Source organism: Rhinopithecus roxellana, chromosome 14 (assembly GCF_007565055.1).
Source record: "Rhinopithecus roxellana isolate Shanxi Qingling chromosome 14, ASM756505v1, whole genome shotgun sequence".
NCBI classification, from domain to species: domain Eukaryota; kingdom Metazoa; phylum Chordata; class Mammalia; order Primates; family Cercopithecidae; genus Rhinopithecus; species Rhinopithecus roxellana.
The window spans coordinates 31,571,138-31,592,684 of record NC_044562.1 but is presented as its reverse complement, the minus strand read 5'-3'; the positions used below and the strand labels follow the sequence as shown (position 1 = coordinate 31,592,684).

Here is a 21,547-nt window from a genome sequence, read left to right as displayed (position 1 = left end):
GGAGGGCTCAGGGTGCAGGGCAGTTGTGGGACCTAGAGAGGCCACCTGGGAGGGGCAGAGCCCACAGCTGCAGGCACTGACAACCCAGAGCTGGACTCGGAAGCCCAAGAGCCAAGGCATGCACCCTCTTGAAGCCAAGGAGAGGAACAGGAGCCAAATGCTGGCCAGGGGAGAAAGAGGAGTGGGCAATGGGGGATGGGGGACAAGGCAGTCCAGGAGAAGGAGGAGGACAGCCTGCTTGTGGAGGAGGAGGCAGCATGACAGGGGAAGGGGGCGAGGTGGCCTGGGTAGGAGAGGGGTGTACTGAGGGGACAGGAGAACAGCGAGGCTGGGTGTGGACACAGGCAGCAGGAGCTCAGGCTGTGGCTCAGGGAGAGACACTGGGCCTATGGCAGGGCCTGGGGCAGGAATGGGGGGTGTGTCTGCAGCAGGACTGGCATTAGGAGTGCCCTGGCAGGCAGCCCAGATGTCTGGGTAGCCACTGAGCCCTGGGTCCTGAGGGGATCAGCACCCAGGAGATGTTTATCCACCCCAAGAACGAGAGTATCACCCCTCCTCTAGTGAGGGCCCAGGTGATGGGTGCAGGCTGCTCTTCCCTAAGCCCCTGAAGGGGGGAGCCCTGAGCAGCAGCAACCCTCACTGGAGCCAGAGTCAGGGCACAGCAGCTGGGATGGAGCTTGATCCCCATAGATAGAGGAGGGAGGGAGTCACAGGCGAGCTCCAGGCTCTCCCAAGAGGCCTCTCAGAAACCAGCTCATCTGATGCAGACAGACACTCATCCCCATCCCTGTCCCCGCCACTGTCACACAGCAGCAAACACATCCTCCCCTCCTTCTCCCCTTGATCATCCACCTCCAGAGCCCCGGCTCCTCCCTCCATCTCAGCCCCACTGCCTGTCCCTGTCCCTGCCCACCCTCACCTGGCCCAATAGGCACCCGCCCCATGTCAAAGGTGGCTGTGCGGGAGGTGGGGAGGCAGGGACACGGGGTGAAGGAAGAAGACCCACCAGCAGTGAGTCCTGAGGTCACAGGGACCTGGAGAGGAGTTACCCATCCCTGGTGACCCCAAACACCTCCTCCTACTCTCCCTGGGAGAAACCAGCACCACACCTATATCAGGCCTAGTGGTTCCCTGGCAGACACCTCCTCCAGAACAGATACCTGCCTCCCAGCTCAGATCTGTCCCCACTGCCAGGTCAGCTCCCCACCTGCTAGTCTCCGAGACTTACCCAGCACAGAGAAGGCAGGGGTGAGAGGCCAGCTGTCCCCACCATCCGGGGGCAGTTCCTGCTCCAGTGGCCCCCACCCTCCTAACTCCAGAGCCCTCTAAATCAAGGGACACCTCCAGAGCTGCCCCTTGGCCCAGCTCAAGGAAGATTAACCCTTTCCCTACCTTACCCCAGCACTCCAGGCCTGCCCCTCTTGGGTGGCTCCTAAACCAACCTCGCCCAAGCTATTTGCCTTTCTAGGAGTCAGGTCCTATATCACCCTTTTCCCAAGGGCACAAGGGACCCAATGGAGCCCTCCACCCAACTGGTGGACCCTTCACCCGGTCCTGGTCCTGCCTCCCCCTTGGTCCACCTGCCTTCCCACACTTCCCAAGTAGACTAGCACTGTCCTGGGTTGGCTTCTTACCTGTGTCAGGTGCCCTGGGCTCTGCCAACCGCCAGCTCCCGACTCGGGGCATCCTCCCTCACCCATTCCTGCAGCCCCGACCTGAAGCAGTAGCTGCCTTCTCTCTGCACAGGCCAAACCCCGAGGCCCCCAGCACTCAGCCTGCGCCGAGGCCCAGGGACTTCCCGAAGGCTGGGGACCGCAGGGTGGCCCAGGTCGCAGCTCTTCACAGCACACCAGGCTCACAGTGCAGCCCATCCGGCCTGGCGCCCGGCGGGCAGGGGCGGAGACGCGGGAGCCCCAGGAGCCGGCCCGCCCCCAGCCCTTGCGACAGCTCAGCCCCGAGCGCCAGCGACATTGGCAGGGGAGTAGCAACGCCCCCAGTCTGGCCCCGACACAGTCCCTGCCTTTACAGCCAGCAGCGACAGGAGCCCCCATTGTGGGGTCTGATGAGGGTCTGCAATACCGGTCCTGGACACAGCCAGTGATGAAGCCGACCTCAGGGAGGGGAGAAGAGAGGGTAGCAGTGGTGGAGTCCTCGGGACAGGAACTTCAGACAGTCTGACTCGGGGGGCAGGGTGAGAAACACACCAAGAACACGACAGAGAGACAGGGAGAAGACAAAGGGAGACAATGAGGAAGAGGCAGAGTTGAGGGACAGAGATGGGGACGCAGCCTCCGCATGGGGGATATAGGTGCAGGACCGAGCCCAGGGCAGAAACTCTGGGGCATCCCTTGTGCTGGTTTTTAGATGCGGTTCCTGGGGTTTGTGAAAACAGCCGTCCTCCCAGGCCCCTGCTCCGCTTCCCCGATACTAGCCTCTGGGGCAGCCCAGCCTGGAGAAACGAGGACCCGGCATGGAAAGACCCCAGCCTCAAGGAGGCAGAGCACAGCAAGGATGGGAGGCCCTAGCCCACGTGGAAACCCGCCTGGCCCATTGCTGAAGACAGGATCTCATTAGTGGTCTCACATCCATCCTTTCGGGAATGGGATCAGGACTGGGGGTCGGCACTGGTGACCAGCACTCACGGGGACCGCTCAGTGAAGTGAAGTGGAGAGAGGAAGGAGGAGCGTGGTGGGAACCTCGCCCTCCCCTCTCCACCCTGGAGCGCCGCCTCACAACCCAACCAAACAACACGGGAGACAACCACAGGAACAGCAGCTGCGGAGCTCCACGGCCTCCCTCTGTCCCCTGGTGGCGAGAAGGAAGAAAAGCAGGAGCAAGTGCTGAAAACGAAAAGGAAAATAGCAGCAGTCCCACTAACCACAATGGATCAGCCCCCATTTGGCCAACAGGTGACTCTACCCCAGGCCGGCCTGAGGACCCGTTTCCCATCTCACCATTCTGCCCCGGTGCCCTGGATCCTGCCTCTACCACTTCTTCCCTGCAGCGTCTTCGGTTCCCCCACCGCTGTGAGCCAGGTTCCCCCTCCAGGCTGCTGGCTGCTGGGCTGAAACTGAATCACTTCTTCCCAGGCTGTAAATCCTGGGACAGCTCTGCAAGGCACTGTCACTAGGGAGGGACTCAGGCAGCAGAGCCGCGCTCTCGTGCCCCAGCCAGCCAGGCTCTCCTGGGTGAGTAGCAGGGAAACCCTGGAACTTACGGGGATAGAAGGGGAGTGATACCAGGAGCCAGGGAAGATAAATGCATGGCAGAGATGAGGGAGAGGAGGAGACACATGGAGCCGTTCATGGATTTCCCACAGGATCTGGGCTGGAAGAGGCTGCCGAGACCATCAGTCCAATCCTTGGTCTACAGGTGGGGAAACTGAGGCTCAAGGAAGGTGAGTGACTTACCCGAGATCACACAGTGAGTGCGTAGCCAGTCCAGGATGGAGACCCAGGTCTCTGGACTCCTGACCCCATCCTCCCTAAATCCCATGTCCCACCCCCCTCCCTCATTTACCTCCATTTCCCTCTCCCGTCCCCTCCACTGTGTCCCACTGCTGTACCACTGCCACCCCACCCCAAACTCCAGCAGCTGCAACCTGGGAGGCAGGATACCTGGATTTTCCACTCCATACCTGGTCTTGACTCTAGGATCTCAGAATAAGGCCACCAGCTTTCAAGGCCACAGTGTCCCTCTCTGGGCCCCAGGACCCATCGGGAGGAGAAGAGGATGAGATCCCCCTGGAGAGAAAGGCAATATTAAAACCAGCCCTGCTCCGCACACACACACAGCATCTGCTCAGCCCCAGCCCTGGGGCCGCACTTTACTTCTGCACCCTCTCCTCAAAGAACACACATTTTCCACTCAGCTGGGGCCCAGGAAACAATGAGTGTGTGTCTCGAGGAGGATGAGTACCTGGGCAAGGCTGAGGGCACCCCATGGGGAAGGAGGGGACACCCCCAGCCTAGTGTCCACATGGCATGAGCCCTCACAGGGTCACTTACACCAAGTCAGGGCCCAGAACACGGGCCCTTTGGGCACACAGACTTGAGTTCAAATCCTGGGTACCTCTGTGATGTTGGATAAAAATCTTGCCTTCTCTGTGCCCCAGGTTCCCCTCTAGCCTCCCAGGGTTATGTGGGGATTGAATGGAACAAGATGTTAAACAATTAGCACAGTGTCGTCACCCAGGGACTGCTCAATCAGTGGAGGCCACACCTTCATATTCACATGCTGGCCTACAAGATAGAGCTGGGATTTTCTCCCCACTTGCTGTGTGGCCGGAGATAAGTCTTTCCCTCTACAGACTCTCCCTCTGTAGGCTCTGCATCCTCCTTTGTGTAAGGAGAGAGCTGGGCAATGAGACTCAGGGTCCTTCCTGGGCTCACAGTCCAAGTCACAGGGAATCACATTATCTAGCATCCCATGATTGGGTTAAATGAGAACAGGGGGGTGAGAACGAGTGAGTCTAGAAGTCTAACTCTATAAAAGGAACGGCAGGTCCAATTTGAACAAACAGGTGAGTTAGGGATGCTGCTAAGGTTAGCCACTGGGTGGCCTGAAGGATCTCTTAAGTCATGTACAACTTTGGGTTTAATATGACAGAATCAACACTCCCTCAAGTTACCCAGAGAAGCTACTGGCTATGAAATCCTAATTACAGCATAATGCTGCCAAGTGAAAGGGGTAGACATAAGCAAGGAGAAATTAAGAAAGGTAAGAGACTCATTACGATGAGGAATCTTCTTCAGTGTTTTGGGGGAAACTGTCCACGGCATGAAGTCATCAACTTCTCACTCTGGTTTGCAGTTTAAATGTCTCTGGTTATGGCATCAGGTATTTTGGCATCTCTGCATGGCACACACATCAGGCATGAAGGTTTTCCTTGAAATTTACACTAAGTTGCCCAGTTCCAGCTTATAAGGCTTCAGGAACAGAGCAGTTCTTGTTCTTTGTAATTCCATGGGAGAAAATTGGATTGGAGGAATCTAGAAGGAGTCAAGATCCAGTCCAGTCTACAGGTAGATAATAAACTGAGGCTGGGCACGGTGGCTCACACCTGTAATACCAGCACTTTGGAAGGCCGAGGCAGGCGGATCACTTGAGGTCAGGAGTTCAAGACCAGCCTGAACAACATAGTGAAACCCCATCTCTACTAAAAATACAAAAAATTAGCCGGGCGTGGTGGTGTGTACCTGTAATCCCGGCTACTCAGGAGGCTGAGGCAGGAGAATGGCGTGAACCCGCGAGGTGGAGGTTGCAGTGAGTAGAGATAGCACCACTGCAGTCCAGCCTAGGCAACAGCGCACAACTCCATCTCAAAAAAAAAAAAAGATAATAACTGAAAAACAACGAGCAGAGCTACAATCTAATAACAGGCACACTGTAATTTTTCTTCTGAAACATAATTTTTCTCTCTACAATCGCTGTCATTTCTATCAAAGATAATCAAAGTAAGACTAATTTATTTGCAAAATAAGTTTAGCCTCATCAAACCTTTGCTGCTATAAATGCAGCAAACATAGTAATTGACCACAGAGGTTTTCTTTTAAAGCTTGCTTTGTTGGAACTTTTGATAGGAAATCTCAAATTGGATTTTTTAAAACCTCTTGAGGCTAGAAAGCCAAACCAAAGCAGACTTCAGACTTCACCAGCAATACCTATAGGTTCCTTCTCTGGACATTTTCAAATATGTCATCCCAGTCAATGCCCTAGTAATATAGCCAATACTGTCAATATATCCTGTTATAAAGAGAGCCGATTCCTATTGAATGGAAAGAAATAACTATATTACCATACAAACAAGAATATTCACAAATAGTTTCTGAATTCTGGAAGGATCCTATATGGAGAAAAAGTAAATGTTTCCATTTTTGTTCACAAAAGTACATTTGGCCAAATTGCTATAATCTATAAATAGTTTAAAAGAAAAACAAAGTTTCATAAACTATAGCAAACAAAATATTTAAAGAACCAGCCAAATTTCAAATAAAAATTCATAAAAAACATTATCCTCCTCAGTTCATTTAACCTCATGTAATTAACTTTGTTCTGCTTGACCTTGATTAGAAGTTTCATAATAGCATCAGTCTCTTCAATAGAGTTATGGAAATTCTTACCCAGTCCAATGGTATGATCTTAAAGTTACCAAAAACCTATACTTGTCAGAGTCCTTTCCATGAATCTCCTTGAACACATAACACCTTAGAATTATAGCTGCTTGAAAAAAAGGTTTTCAGAAAAACACCAGAAAAAAAGCAATTAACTATGGAAAACATGTCTTGAAATGGCCATGGTTAAAGACCTTATTTGTGTTTATTATGATGATGCAACTCAGAAGGAAATTTGGGCATCAGAGACACAGACAGAGCTGAGTTTGCTTTTGCAAAGTGCTCCATCGGTAAAAATGTAAGTTTTGGGTGATTCGTGGTGAATCTGTTTTCATTTTAATCATTACATACTCATTTTAAATTAAATTAACAAAAGTGAATCGATTTAAAGAATATTACACTTCAGCAGACATGGCCAAAATGTGAAAGGTGGTTTAGAGATAATGGAAGTTTGGAAGACCCCAAATTAGATGATCGTGTTATCAGTGAAGAGTGCCCTCAGCTGCTAGTAACAAAAACCTAACTCCCAGTGGCTTAAAAACAGCGGGTGAGGGGTTTTTTGGTGGTGTTATTTTACACATAACATTTGCTAATGTTGGTTGGGGGCTCAGCAATGTCCAAGGCTGACTGCCCTCTTTCTGATTCATTTGCCCTTTTCCTCATGGCCCCATGATGGTTGCTGCAGCTCTAGCAGTCACAAGCAAAAGGAAAAAAAAGGGAGAGAGGGTGCCAAGCAGTGTCTTTATTTCTTTTTGGTAGGAAAAGCAAGGGTTTTCCCAGAGCTCCCAGCAGCCTTCTCCTTGACCTTCATTAGCCAAAATCATATCCTTGGCCACTGCTAGGTGTAAAGAAGGCTGGGAGAGTAGGCAATAGATTGCATAACTGGTTTAGACCATCCTCATCCAATGGTGGTTCTATCAGTGAGTAAGGAAGGGGCATCACGGCACGATAAACCAACATCAGTAAAAACAAACTGAGACTGGCTGCTGTCTCTTTAAACTTCCTGTCACTATTTATACATGAAAAGAGAGTGCAGCAGGAGAGTATGATCTACCTTTAAAAATAGGCTTGCCAGTGGCAGAATTGTAGGCATTTGTGGCATGATAAATTTGACATTTGTGGTAAGGCAAGATTTACACTTCCATTAGAGGATGGTTGAGAAGGAACAATGGCAGGCCGACCAGGTGGGCTGTGTGGAAGTGAAGCCTTCAGGCATACCTGTGGTATGAGTGTGTGACCAAAAGCAATAGACAATGAATCGCGCTGGTGACATGTGATCCATGAATCACAGTAGAAATGTCTCCCATTATTTATTTCCACAACCGTTGATTGAGCACTTACTATAGTCCCTGAAAGAAAACACAAAGATGAATGGAAGAGGATTCTTGCTCACAGGCTGGGAGAGGACGGACTTGCAAACACATCATTGCAGTATAGTAGGGTTCATGCTATAATGGAGAATTGATGAAGATGCCAGAAGACTCAAGCCAGGGGACAGACATTAGCTGCCGGGGGAAGTTAAGGCAGGTTCCCAGAGAAGCCGTTCTCCATTACTGAGATGGGGGGAGCAGTGACCTTGACCCCAGCTCTTCCATTCGTGGACTGCCCCAGCTCTGTGGTCTCTCTGCTAACCATCCAGACTCTGGGAGTGGCCTATGCCCCCAGACTCAGAGCCATTTCAATCAACCGGTCATTGGCACTGGTTGTGCAAAAGAGTGGCTGGCAGCAAAGGAGCATTCATTTTCCCTTCAAATCCCCACCAGACTACCTCAAAGAAGCCTGTAAAATAAGTAAAGATTGTGTGCCTGTTGTCCAAACACAGCTCAAGTGCAGCTCTCCACCTGCTTCCCACTGGATTGCCGCCAGTTTGCTCATAGAGAGGACTCCTTCTGAAGTCTCTGCTGTAAGCCAAATCCTTCCCCCTTTATTCTTATCAGACAGTTGCAAGTTTCCACAGGTGGTCTACCAGGGAATTTAGGAATAAACAAATGGAAATAAATCCAAGAAAAGGAAAAGAATAAAAACGATCATCCATAGAGTGGAGAATTCAGATAACGGACCCTCAACCCCAGCTTCACACCTGGGACCTCCGCTTGGTCATATGGACCCTGGCAGTCTCTAATCACGAGTCTGTGATCCCTTGACTTAACTGTTCTTCTCCAGATGTAGACATGGGTGGGGCTCAGAAGGGAGGTGTCGTCTGACTTGGTTTCCTTATTTCCCTTTATTCATCAAGTGCCCTCTAGCTGTTAAGTCACTCTGATCCCTGAGCTGCAGCTCCTACGGTTGGACACACCCAGCTGGGGCCTCAGGTTGGAAACCACCTTTGCTTGCTAGGATTTTCTCTGGGGTAGGATGGCTTGGCTTGACTTTATTTTAGAAAACGTGTTCATTTCTGTGGGACCTGAGGATTTCTGATAAACTGGCTGCCCTCCTCCTCCCTTATGACCATGTACTAAACTCTGACTTCATACATGGAGGTAGGTGAACAAGAGGCCACAACCTACTCCTCCCCTCTTTTTATACCTCACCGTTTTGTGGGAAGAGGCTGACAGTTTTCCAATTTGATGTTTATTGCTTTGCCCTAAGACTTTGTCTTTGGTGAAATGCAAATACTGGTAGGGAGGGAACGTACTAAAATGTGTGTATCTGAGTGAACTTACCATAGATCTTCAGGCCTGGCAGCAAATGAGAGGTGGATGACTCTGTCTTCCTCGATTTGCAAATGAGAAGACTGAAATCTATAGGGGTATGAGACCCCACTCAAGGTCACAAGACTTATTAATGGTAGAATCAGGATACAACGAGAACTACATGCTAGATGTCCTTACAACCAATCCAAGTAATTTTCCAAAGGCTTTCAGATGGTTTTCTAGAGAACCCTGGGGCTTTTAGGGCCTTTTTAGGGGTCATTTGTGTTGGGAGATCAGCAAACCCTCCCCCACAGCAGCTCGGCTTTTGTCTATTTCACATATTGGGCTTCTGGGAAATTTTTGTTTCAGCAAAATGCTTCACAACAGGAAAATATTTGAAAAGTCTTGAATGACTCTGTAGATTTTGGGGGGAAATTCAAGGACCAAGATTGAGGCTTTATCCTCTCAAATGGCTAAAATTCCTTTAAACAGAGGACAAGGCTTAAAATACAGGTTAATGCAAGGTGTTGCTACCACTTCCTTCACCTAGTAAATTTTAAGAATCAGGGAGAACATAGGAAAGGAAATAGTAGAAGGGGCCACCTGGGAACAGGTTTGCCTTCTTGCATTTTGCTTAGTGCTGGCCCTTCCCTGAATGTCCAAGACCAACTTGGTCCCCCTATCCGAATGCACAGACTGAGGATAGAGAAGGCTAAAGAGGGACAGAGGTAGAGACACAGGCCGAGAGGAGGCAGTTGTAGGTTGAGCTAGGGCTAAGGCGTTTTCCCTGTATTCCATCTTACCCCATACTCAGGCCAGGCCTTGGAGTTATGGACGGTAAAGAACACTGGGAAGCCAACCTCCAAGAAGCCCAGGTTGGAGGCAAAGGAGGAAGGGGAGCTCTAGTTGCCAAACCAACAGGGAAGCAAAGGATATCCCAGTAACTGCTCTCACATCCTTAATGAGAGTGCCTTGAATCCAAGCTACTAAATCACATTTCCTTCCGTCTAACCTTCCAGCTAGATCAAACCATGGCTGAAACTGAAGAAAATATGGAATATTACAGACTCATGGATGTGGTTTGGTGAAGAGCATTCATCACTGACATGCCACCTACAGCAAAAGATTACAGCCCCTGTAGACTAGAAACTGAGACACTCGACAAGTATGTTGTGGTCGTTACCTATGCCCTAGTGTTCCTACTGAGCCTGCTGGGAAATTCCCTGGTGGTGCTGGTCATCTTACACAGCAATGTTGGCCACTTCATCACTGATGTCTACCTGCTGAACCCAGCCTTAGTCAACCTACTCTTTGCCCTGACCTTGCCCATCTGGGCCACCTCCAAGGTGAATGGCCGGATTTTTGCACACCCCTGTGCAAGGTGGTCTCACTCCTGAAGGAAGTCAACTTCTATAGTGGTATTCTACTACTGTCCTGTATCAGCGTGGACTGTTGCCAGCCCATTGTCCATGCCACTTGTACACTGATCCAGAAGCATCACTTGGTCAAGATTGTTTGTTGGCTGGCTGCAGTGGCTCATGTCTGTAATCCCAGCACTTTCGGAGGCCGAGGCAGACAGATCACCTGAGGTCAGGAGTTCGAGAGCAGCCTGGCCAATATGGTGAAACCCCATCTGTACTAAATATGCAAAATATTAGCCAGGTGTGGTGGCACCCGCCTGTAGTCTCAGCTACTTGGAGGCTGAGGCAAAAGAATCACTTGAACCCAAGAGGCAGAGGTTGCAGTGAGCCTCACACTTTTGTCTTCATCGTGCCGTGCTGGTCATGCTGTTCTGACACAGATTCGCCCTGTGCATGCTGTTTAAGGCCCACGTGGGGCAGAAGCACCGGGCCATGCAGGTCATCTTTGCTGTTATCCTCATCTTCCTGCTCTGCTAGCTGCCCTACCACCTGGTCCTGCTCACAGACACCCTCATGAGGACCCAGGTGATCAAGGAGATCTGTGAGTATCGCAATGACATTGGCTGGGCCCTGGATGCCACTGAGATTCTGGGCATCCTTCACAGCTGCCTCAACCCCCTCATCTACGCCTTCATCGGCCAGAAGTTTCGCCATGGACTCCTCAAGATCCTGGCCACGCATGGCCTGGTCAGTAAGAAGTTCTTGGTACGTCATCACGTTACCTCCTACACTTCTTCCTCTGTCAATGTCACTTCCAACCTCTGAAAACCATCGAAGAAGGAATATCTCTCCTCATAAGGAAAGAATAACCAACACCCTGAGGTTGTATATGGAAGGTGGTCTGGCTGTGGACAGGCACTATCTGGGTTTTGGGGGATACTAGAGGATGTGGGGAAGTTAGGAACTGGTGTCTTCAGGGATCATGCCAACCTTCTGAAGAGCTGCTGAGGTACCTCCAAGGACCAGCCTTTGCAGCTCCATGGAAAGGAAGCACCAGCATTCCTGTCAAACGTTGCATCTTTATCCCACTAACTGGCTAATTAATTCAGTTTTTTTAAGCTAGTTTGACTTCCGTTTCTATCATTTGACATCAGAAGAGCCCTAACATTGTCAGTCCTCACATGGGACATTTTTACACAGATGAAGCTAAACCACAAAGGCAAACTTGCTAGGTGGACAGCAGGAAACTGAAAGAGGAGAGGACAGACAAGAGGAGCTTTGAGCAGATGGTGTGCAAATGAGCTGTGGTCTCTTCAGCATGCATTCATTCCTGTGATCATTATTTATTGAGCATTTAATAGGCTCCAGGCACCAAGGACATAGAGTGAACAAACCGACAGGGCCCTGTCTCCAAGGAGGGAAAACAGAATAGGAAAAATCTGCAACTCACGGAAAGCATTTTGGGAGGGAGGGGCCAGCTCTCTCTTGGAGCTCCTCATTGTCTTCTTCCAACCTGGACAGTGCCTCTCCGTGCCTACTCTTCTTCCCCAAATTGATTTGGCTATATTTTTAGATAAATTTTAGACACTGCTTATCAATTTCTGTATAATATCCAACTAGGATTTGGATTTGGATTGTATAGAATCCATAGGAGAAAACTGACATCTTAATGGTATTGAGTCTCCCAGTCTAAGAGCACAGTATCTTTCTCCATATATTTAGGTCTGAAATATAATAAAATTTTAAAGAGTTTATTTGAGTAAACAACAGCTCATGAACTGGGCAGTTCCAAACCAGAAGCAGTTCAGGAGCTCCACTGAGGGAATGCAAGAGAGAGGCTTTTATAAGTTGGACACAGAAGTATAGCAAAAAAGAAAAAAAAATTGATTGGTTACAGTTATACAGCTGCTTTATTTGGTCTATCCCTTTGGGAAGTCCCTATTATATAAGTTTGTTGGCTACTTCTGATTGATTGAGATAAGTTTTGTTTTTCTTTAATATGGGCATTTACAAGAAATAGCTTATGTTTCACTTATGTTTGCAAATCAAGCCAGCTTGAGGTAATTTATAAGGCCTACCTGGTTTTGTCCTCTTGGTGATTCTTGAGGCCTGATTCCAATTTTAATTTACTTTAACAATTTTCCCTTTTTGGTCATCCTTTCAGCAAGCAAAGAGTATGAGTAAGCAGTATAACGTTATTCTCAGTTACTGCTACTGATGTAGTCACTGGAACAAAGAGTCCTGTAGATGCCATCATCATCAACAGCTACCCTAGGATGTAAAATCACATAGTCAGCACTATCCAAAATTGCATAGTCTTTGTAGGCTTGAGTAGTTGGGCTGTTGACTTATCCAAGTTGTCTAATCCTTGATGGCAATCATTTGATGAGTGAGTGGCTGGTGGGAACCACCATGTGAGAGACTACGACACACTCAGGATATAAAGGCAACGACAATCAGGAGAATAATATCCAAGGACTAAAAAATTCCCTGGAGCAGAGTTTCCAGAATTTAATCAACTAAATAAATCAATAACGGAGGTAGTACCTGATTTGAATATATATATATGTATATATTTCTTAAGTTCTTTAATTTTGGGGCAACTATTTCTGATTTGTTGACATAGAAACACCATTTCTTATCAATATGAGCATAAGTTTTTCTTGTTAAGTTACACAGCTTAAAGAAAACTCAGGGTATGTATCTATGAAAACAAAAGAAAAACAGAGGTTAATATTTCGAGCAAACTATGATCTTAGTTTTTTAGTTCAGAGGCTAGTTAGTTGAGATTTCTAGATTTGAGTTTAAAGCATCTTCATAAGATGAAATGAGGATGGCAGCTGCAGTCTGATGGATTTACCTCATTTGCAGTTTGAATGTCTCTGGTTATGTCGTTGGTTGTCCTGGTAAACTCTCCAAGTGATCCCCATAGCAGCAGGCATGAAAGTTATTCATACATGATCTGTTGTAGTGGATTTTTCTGAAGCTAAAATCATCAAACTTCAGCTTGAAGGGTTTGGGAAATGGGCAGTTTTAATTTTTAGTGAAACCAGGAAAAATCAAGACTCAATCCAGTTTACAGGGACATAAAACTTCAAAAAAATGAACATGATCAGAATTTGATAATGGGTGTGTTACAGTTTTCTACTGAAATACAGTCTTTATTATAGTCACTCCTATTTTTACCAAAAATAATCACAATTATTTTGTTTCTACAAAATAAGTCTAGTTTTGTGATTGCAGTGTTGCTTTTCTGGCTGGAAACCTCTGTGGCCAGTGGTGCCTCTGCCCAAGTTTTGGTCTTGCATCCAGGGAGAATAAGGTAGGCAGACAAGTGGAGGATGAGCAAGATGATGAGAAGGTTTATTGCATGTGAGAACAGCTCAGAGGAGACCTGCAGTAGAGGAGCCCCTCTCTGTAGGCAGATTGTCTCATTGAGTCTTCAGCTCTCAGCAGAGAGGAGGCCCTGAAATGGGTGGCTCCTCTATGTAGGCAGGTCATCCCAGTGAGTGTTCAGCTCTCAGGAGAGAGGGTAGGTCTTCTCTGCAGCTGATCATTTTGGTCATCTGCCACTCTCAGCATACAGGAGGCCCTGAAGAGGATAGCTCCTCTCTGCAGCTCGTCATCCAGTTATCTGCAGCTCTCAGCAGAAAGGAGGCCCTGGAGAAGGTAGCTCCTCTCTGCAGCTGTTCTTCCCAATATCTGTTCCGCTCTCAGCACAGAGGGTAGCTCCTCTCTGTAGCTGGTCATCCCAACATCTGTTCAACTCTCAGCAGAGAGGGTAGGTCCTCTCTCCAGCTGGTCGACCCAACTTCTGCAGTTCTCAGCAGAGATGAGGCCCTGGAGAGGGTAGCTCCTCTCTGCAACTGGTCGTCCCCACAGACTGCTCTTCTCTGGCTAAGTCTGGGGTATGTATTGTCTTCAGATGGGGGAAGTGCATGCTGATTGGTCCATCAGCAGCCATGGATGGGCACAAGAAAAAGCACCACAAGCTCTACCTCCAGTCCACAGGACTGGCAGCCCAACCCCCAGACTTTGAAGGTGGGGCTTCACCAGCGACCCACCACCTTCCTCCCAGGAGCCTATCTGCCTCCTGCCACCATCCGTGACATCCAGGCTGCTCACATGAAGGGGCACTCACAGGCCAGCGCTGAGCTGCCCTCAGCCCCATCTTGGATTTCCTCCCATGCTTGTCAGTGCCCAAAGTCCAGAAGGGGACTGAGGAGGCAGGGGGCTGGTGTCCCAATACTGCTTTAAGTGTGCACCCACCCAGCAGGGCTATGACGGTGCCCAGGCTCAGATGCAACCTTACTGCATGATTGGAGTGGGCACCGGGAGTGGGGAGAGGCCAGGGAGCAGGAGCAGGCACTTCTGAGCCTGCAAAGGACTGGGAGGCCTTCCGAGGCCTCCAAGAGCACAGAGATGCCAGGATCTACAGCTAGGCTTGGGCAGCTGCAGTGGCACCCAGGGATGGGTCTCCTGCCTGCTCCATAGAGCAGAAGGCCTAGGCTACACCACCTCGCTGCAGCCAGTGTCTTGGCAGTGGCCAGATGAGCCACTGCTGCCATCAGTTTCATGAAACTTGACCTGAATGTGTATGTAAATGCAAGAATAATAATTCTGTATATGCTATAAAATATAATATCCAAGGTGCTTTATTGTGTTTGTATCAGTCAATCTTAGTTATTTAAAACTAGCTGTAATGAGAAATCCCAAATCAGACTTTTTTTATGTTAACATTTATTTTAAGTTCAGGGTACATGGGCAGGTTTGTTATATAGGTAAACTTGTGTCATGGGGGTTTGTTGTACAGATTATTTTGTCACCCAGGTATTAAGCCTAGTACCCATTAGTTATTTTTCCTGACCTTTTTTCTTTCTCCTCCCATCCTCCACCCTCTGATAAATCCCAGTGTGTGTTGTTCTCCTCTGTGTGTCCATGTGTTCTCATCTTTTAGCTCCCACTTATAAGTGAGAACATCAGTATTTAGGTTTCTGTCCCTGCATTAGTTTGCAAAGGATAATAGCCCCTAGTCCATCCATTTTCCTGCAGAGGACATGATCTCATTTTTTTTTATGGCTGCATAGTATTCCATGGTGTATATGTATCACATTTTCTTTATCCAGTCTACCATTGATGGGCATTTAGGTTGATTCTATGTCTTTGCTATTGTGAATAGCACTGCAGTGAACTTATGTGTAGCTGCGTCTTTATAATGGAAGGATTTCTATTCCTTTGGGCATATACCCAGTAATGGAATTGCTGGGTAGAATTGTATTTCTGTTTTTCGGTCTTCACCACACTATCTTCCACATTGGCTGAACTAATTTACACTCCCACTGACAGTGTATAAGTCTTCCTTTTTCTCCCCAACTTGGCCAGCATCTGTTGGTTTTTGACTTTTCAATAGTAGCCATTCTGACTGGTGCCAAGTAGTATCTTATTTTTTGTGGTTTTGGTTTGCATTTCTCTAATGATCATTGATGTTGAGCTTTTTTCATATGATTTTTGACTGCATGAGAAATCTCAGATTAGACTTTTTAAAACTTCTCTAGACAAAAAGTCAAGCAAAGAACTTGCCCACTTATGTCCTATTACAAAGAGAGTATATTTTTATTGAACCAGTGCAAATACCCATATTGCAAATAAGAATATTTAAGAAGAGTTTCCAAATCCTGGAACCATCAGGTAGGAAGAAAAAGATAAATGTTCCCTTTCTATTTAAAAAGTATATTTTATCAAATTAATGTAAGTTATTGACAACTTAAGAAAAAAGAAAAAAATTTCCCTAAATCTAGAAAATACATTAAAAAAAAACCAACGTTTCAACAAAAAGTAATAAAATGAATAATCATAATCATTCTCATCAGTTAATTTAGCCTCATCTAATTAACTTTTTTGTTTTGTTTGATATTTTGTTAACAGTTTCATGAAACTATCAGTTTTCTCTTAGAGTTTTGGAACTACTTACCTAGTCCAATAGCATAATCTTAGTTATCAGACGCCTGTACTTACCAGTCTTTTTTCTACTTATTTTTTAAAAATTGGCAAATATGTACATAATAATGATACATATTTATGGGGTACATAGTGATGTTTTGATGTATACTATGTATAGTGATCAGATCAGGGTAATTAGCACATCCATCATCTCAAATATTTGTCATTTTCTTGTGCTGGGAACATTCAATATCCTCTCTTCTAGCTATTTGAGAATATATACTATTGTTAACTATAGTCATTGGACAGTGCTATAGAACACTAGAATTTATTCCTCCTATCTAATTATGTATCCTATAATTGTGTAAGGAGAGTGTAGTCTCTCAGTACTCCCCCTGCCACCTGCCCTTCCCAGCCTCTAGTAACCTCTCTTCTATTTTTCACTTCCATGTGTTCAAATTTTTTTAGCTTCCACATATGCGTGAGACAATGCAGTGCTTAACTTTTGGTTCCTGTCTTATTTCACTTAATGTAATGTTCTCCAGTTCCATCCGTGTTGCTGAAGTCATCATTTTCTACGAACATTTTGCAATGTTGTGTCATAGTTGCTTTCAAAATATTTCAGGAAGAAAATTTGGTTACTCTTAAAAATAGAGCATTGTAAGACAATCATTAGTTTTATAACTGATAACATTATACCAGAAAATATGAGATTTTCAGGAATTTTATACAATTTCTAGAACACTCTTATCAATGACAAATATAACTTAGAGGAAGTTCAGCATCACTTATTATTTGGCAGTGCCTCTCATGCAATTTAACACATCAAATAAGTCTAATTAATTTAACTTCCCTCTTGTTACAAGGAGATAAAATTAATTCTTTTGATATATTTCAGGGACCCTGCTGGAAACTCTCAATGTTAATTTGAGGTCCAAAAGACTTAATTTAGAATGTGATTTTGGGGAGCTGTCAAAAATGTCAAAAGGTTTAAAACACTTGATTAAGTAGGTTCACGGGTCACTGTGAAACAACACCAAAGTGACAATGATTTTCAAGGCAAACACAAAAAGTTTCGTTGTGGGGAAAAAAAAAGTTTAGCTCTTTTAGTATAGAAAAAATTCACTTTTCTTCAATAATAAAAGGCTTTTAAAAAGACAACATGAAGTACAAAAAATTACCTCAATTAAACACAAAATCTGTGTTTCTAAGCCAATTATTTAACGAGTAAGGAAAAAAACCTTTCGCAATCACGGGGAGACCAATACTCCAAGAAAATGTGTCCTTTTAACAGAGAGACCTAATTCTAACTTTGCACCAGTACATTACTGAGTTTTTTTTAACTTTCAAGTAAAATCTATCTAATCTTAGTACTGTGACCACAAATAAAGTTCTTCTCTCATAGACCTTCTGCAACTTTCTATATCTACTCATTTTTTTGTCTTAGTCTTTTTCTCCTTTTTTATTCTGGATCAATAAGTCATCTTGCTCTAAGACAAAATTACCCTCTTTTCCTCTTAAGGAAAACCCATACGTTTTATATTTTTCCTTATTAAAAATACATCTCACTTTTAAAATACATTTTTCATATACATATTTATGTACAGTTGTTTTCATTCATCCTTTGTTTTTAGTAGTTTTAATTACATGTATTAATTAAAATTCTTAACCCTTAGTAGCCTTAATATCTAGTGAAAATTAGGAAGTACGTGGTTTCATTGGTTTTAAATCTTATTTCCCCATAGCACAGGATATGCTTACCAGTGCACGCAATTATCTCTAGTTCCCCTTTAACAACCAGCCTAAAGTACATAAGCTTAAATCTACATTTATTTAGTGATTAATAATTTTAGTAGTTTATCTCATATGGAAATGATCTAGATATTTAATTTATATTTATATTTTCATATTTAATTTTAATCTAGAAGTCTATCCTATTATAAAGTTATATATATTATAAATATATTTATATTATATTATAAATATAATATAATATTATATTATAAATATAATTATAATATATTATAAATATAATTGTATATATATTATAAATGTTAAGTCTTTTGGCTACTTCTGATGGGTTGAACTTATAAGTTCTGTTTTTCTATAGTATGAGCATTTATATTGATTTCTGCTTTCAAGTCTTTGAGGCATTGCCACACTGTCTTCCACACTGGTTGAACTAATTTACACTCCCAGTAACAGTGTATAAGCGCTCCTTTTTCTCTGCAACCTTGCCAGCATCTCTTATTTTTTGTCTTTTTAATAATAGCCAATCTGGCTGGTCTAAAGTGGTATTTCACTGTGGTTTTGATTTGAATTTCTCTAGTGGTCAGTGATATGGAGCTTTTTTTACATGATTGCTCACCACATGTATGCCTCCTTTTGAAAAGTGTTCGTGTCCTTTGCCCACTTTTTAATGGGGTTGTTTTTTCTTGTAAATTTGTTTAAGTTTTTTATAGATGCTGGATATTAGACCTTCGTCAGATGTATAGTTTGCAAAAACCTTCTCCCATCCTGCAGGTTGTCTGTTTACCCTGTTGATAGTTTCCTTTGCTGTGCAGAAGCTCTTTAGTTTAATTAGATCCCATTTGTCAATTTTTGGTTTTGTTGCCATTGCTTTCTGTGTTTTCATCATGAAATCTTTGCCCATTCCTATATCCAGAATGGTATTTCCTAGATTGTTTTCCAGGGTTTTCATAGTGTTTCTTATGTTTCTGAAGATATTATGGTTTTTGTAAAGATTTATTTGATTCCCTTTATTATCTCTGTCTCTTTACTTTTGGTCTGATAAACTCAGTTACCACTTATCCATCTACTTCTGATTTCTATTTTTTAAAAAATCAATTATCTTGGGCCGGGCGCGGTGGCTCAAGCCTGTAATCCCAGCACTTTGGGAGGCCGAGGCGGGTGGATCACGAGGTCAGGAGATCGAGACCCTCCTGGCTAACACGGTGAAACCCCGTCTCTACTAAAAATACAAAAAACTAGCCGGGCGTGGTGGCGGGCGCCTGTAGTCCCAGCTACTCGGAGGCTGAGGCGGGAGAATGGCGGGAACCCGGGAGGCGGAGCTTGCAGTGAGCCGAGATCGCGCCACTGCACTCCAGCCTGGGCGACACAGCGAGACTCCGTCTCAAAAAAAAAAAAAAAAAAAAAAAAAAATCAATTATCTTTTCTTCACTTTCCCTTAATCCTTGTACCTTGTAGGATTATGCCTTTAAAAAAATCCCTTTATTGTCTTTTTTAATGGATTTTTGAAAGGAAATAGAGGTAAACACATTCATTAAATTCTCCATTTTTAATATAAAATGCCTCTGGATTTTTATTTTTTATTTTTTTATTTTTTTTGAGACGGAGTCTTGCTCTGTCACCCAGGCTGGAGTGCAGGGGCCAGATCTCAACTCACTGCAAGCTCCGCCTCCCGGGTTTACGCCATTCTCCTGCCTCAGCCTCCCGAGTAGCTGGGACCATAGGCGCCCGCCACCTCGCCCGGCTAGTTTTTTGTATTTTTTAGTAGAGACGGGGTTTCACCGTGTTAGCCAGGATGCTCTCGATCTCCTGACCTCGTGATCCGCCTGTCTCGGCCTCCCAAAGTGCTGGGATTACAGGCTTGAGCCACCGCGCCCGGCCGCCTCTGGATTTTTAAAACATGCTTATTTTAAAAATCACATTCAGATTGCTCTATTATCTCTAGTCCTCAGTTGTGAAATCTCCCATGGGTTAAGTTGGCTGGTTGTTGATTCTGGTGGTTATTAGTTCTTTGTAATATTTAATCATGAATTTATCTTTTGAAGAGCATATTTTCATGTAATCTTGCATTTGCCCTTGATTACAAAGAAATGGAGGAAGTTTCATGGCTGTACTGGCTGGGGCACTACTGGGTCATATGGTTCACAGTATTTTTTGTTGTTGATAGATTTCTTGGCCCTGAGTTCCCACACCATTCCAAATGGCAGGTTTGGGACCTCATCACTTGATACTCAGGCTTGGGATTCTAGAATGTTCCTCAAATGACCTTCTTTTTCCCATGGCCTGGGGCAGGCAGCTCACTTGTGGATCATGTCCAGAGTTGGCAAGTGTTTTTCCCTGGGAAAGTCTCTATGTCTCCTTCATCTTTGAAGGATAATTTTGCTGAATATAGTAATTAAGGTCAAAAGTATTTTTCCTTCAGCACTTTGAATATATCATCTCACTCTCCTGGCCAGTAGAGTTTCCACTAAGAAGTCTGTGGCCAGATGTATTGGAGCCCCTTCATATTTAATTGACTTCTTTTTTCTTGCTGTTTTTAGGTCTTTTTTTTTTTTTTTTAAATGGAGTTTCGCTCTTGTCACCTAGGCTGAAGTGCAATGGCACGATCTCAGCTCACCGCAACCTCCGCCTCCCAGGTTCAAGCAATTCTCCTGCTTCAGCCTCCCAAGTAGCTGGGATTACAGGCATGTGCTACCATGCCTGGCTAATTTTTTATTAGTAGAGACAGGGTTTCTCCATGTTGGTCAGGCTGGTCTCGAACTCCTGACCTCAGGTGATCCACCCACCTCAGCCTCCCAAAGTGCTGAGATTACAGGGGGTGAGCCATCGTGCCCAGCTAGGTCCTTTCTTTATCTTTGACCTTCTTTATCTTTGAGTTTGATGAATAGATGCCTTGAGATAATCTTATTTGAATTGAATCTGCTTGTGATAGTGACAGGAGACAGACAAATTCCTAGTCAGACAGGGACGGGTCCCTGGTGAAACCTGACCTTCAAACCAAGAACAGTTTAAAGCCTGAAAACCCAGCTGCCAGTTCTGGATAGAGTCCATGACAGAAGTGAGAACTTCTATCCCCATCTTACCCACTCTCTCTTGATTGGCTACTTCTGGATGATGTCTTTTAACCAATCAAAAGGTGTTTTTTCCAAAGCCACCCATGAACCAATCAGCAAGTATTCCTCCATTCTAAGCCCATAAAAATCCCAGACTTAGCCTCACAGATGGCTACTCCACTTTCAGTGTCCCCTCCTGCAGCCAAGAGCTTTTCTTCTGTCACTCAATAAAATTCTTCTCCGCCTTACTCACTCTCCGGTGTCCACATATCTTATTCCTCTTGAACACAGGACAAGAACCTGGAACTCATCAAGTTACAGTAGGCAGGAGTGAAGGAGCTGTGATGCTCCTGGCTGGCTTGATGAGCTACAGAAGACAGGAGTGAAAGAGCTGTAACCCTCCCTTCCACTTGCCAAACTGCAGGAGCAAAAGAGCTGTGACACTCCTGGCCAGCTCACCAAGCTGTGGGAGGTGGAAATAAGAGCTATAACCCTCCCTCCTGCTCACAGAACTGCAAGAGTGAAAGAAGCCGCTGGGTGCCACTCCCTTCCACTCGCCAAACTACAAAATCCACATTTTGTATTCTATGACCTTCTTATAGCTGGATATTCACATCTTTCTCTGTATTACCACACACTTTTTTTTTTTTTTTTTTTTTGGCTTGGGTTTGGTAGCCAGACAGTGTTATATTTGTCTC

At 45.3% G+C, this 21,547-nt stretch overlaps 1 pseudogene; it reads left to right on the top strand.

Annotated features, from left to right (window-relative positions):
* The first annotated feature begins 942 nt into the window (after positions 1–942).
* LOC104660075 lies at positions 943–10,932 on the top strand (annotated as a pseudogene).
* Positions 10,933–21,547: the final 10,615 nt, after the last annotated feature.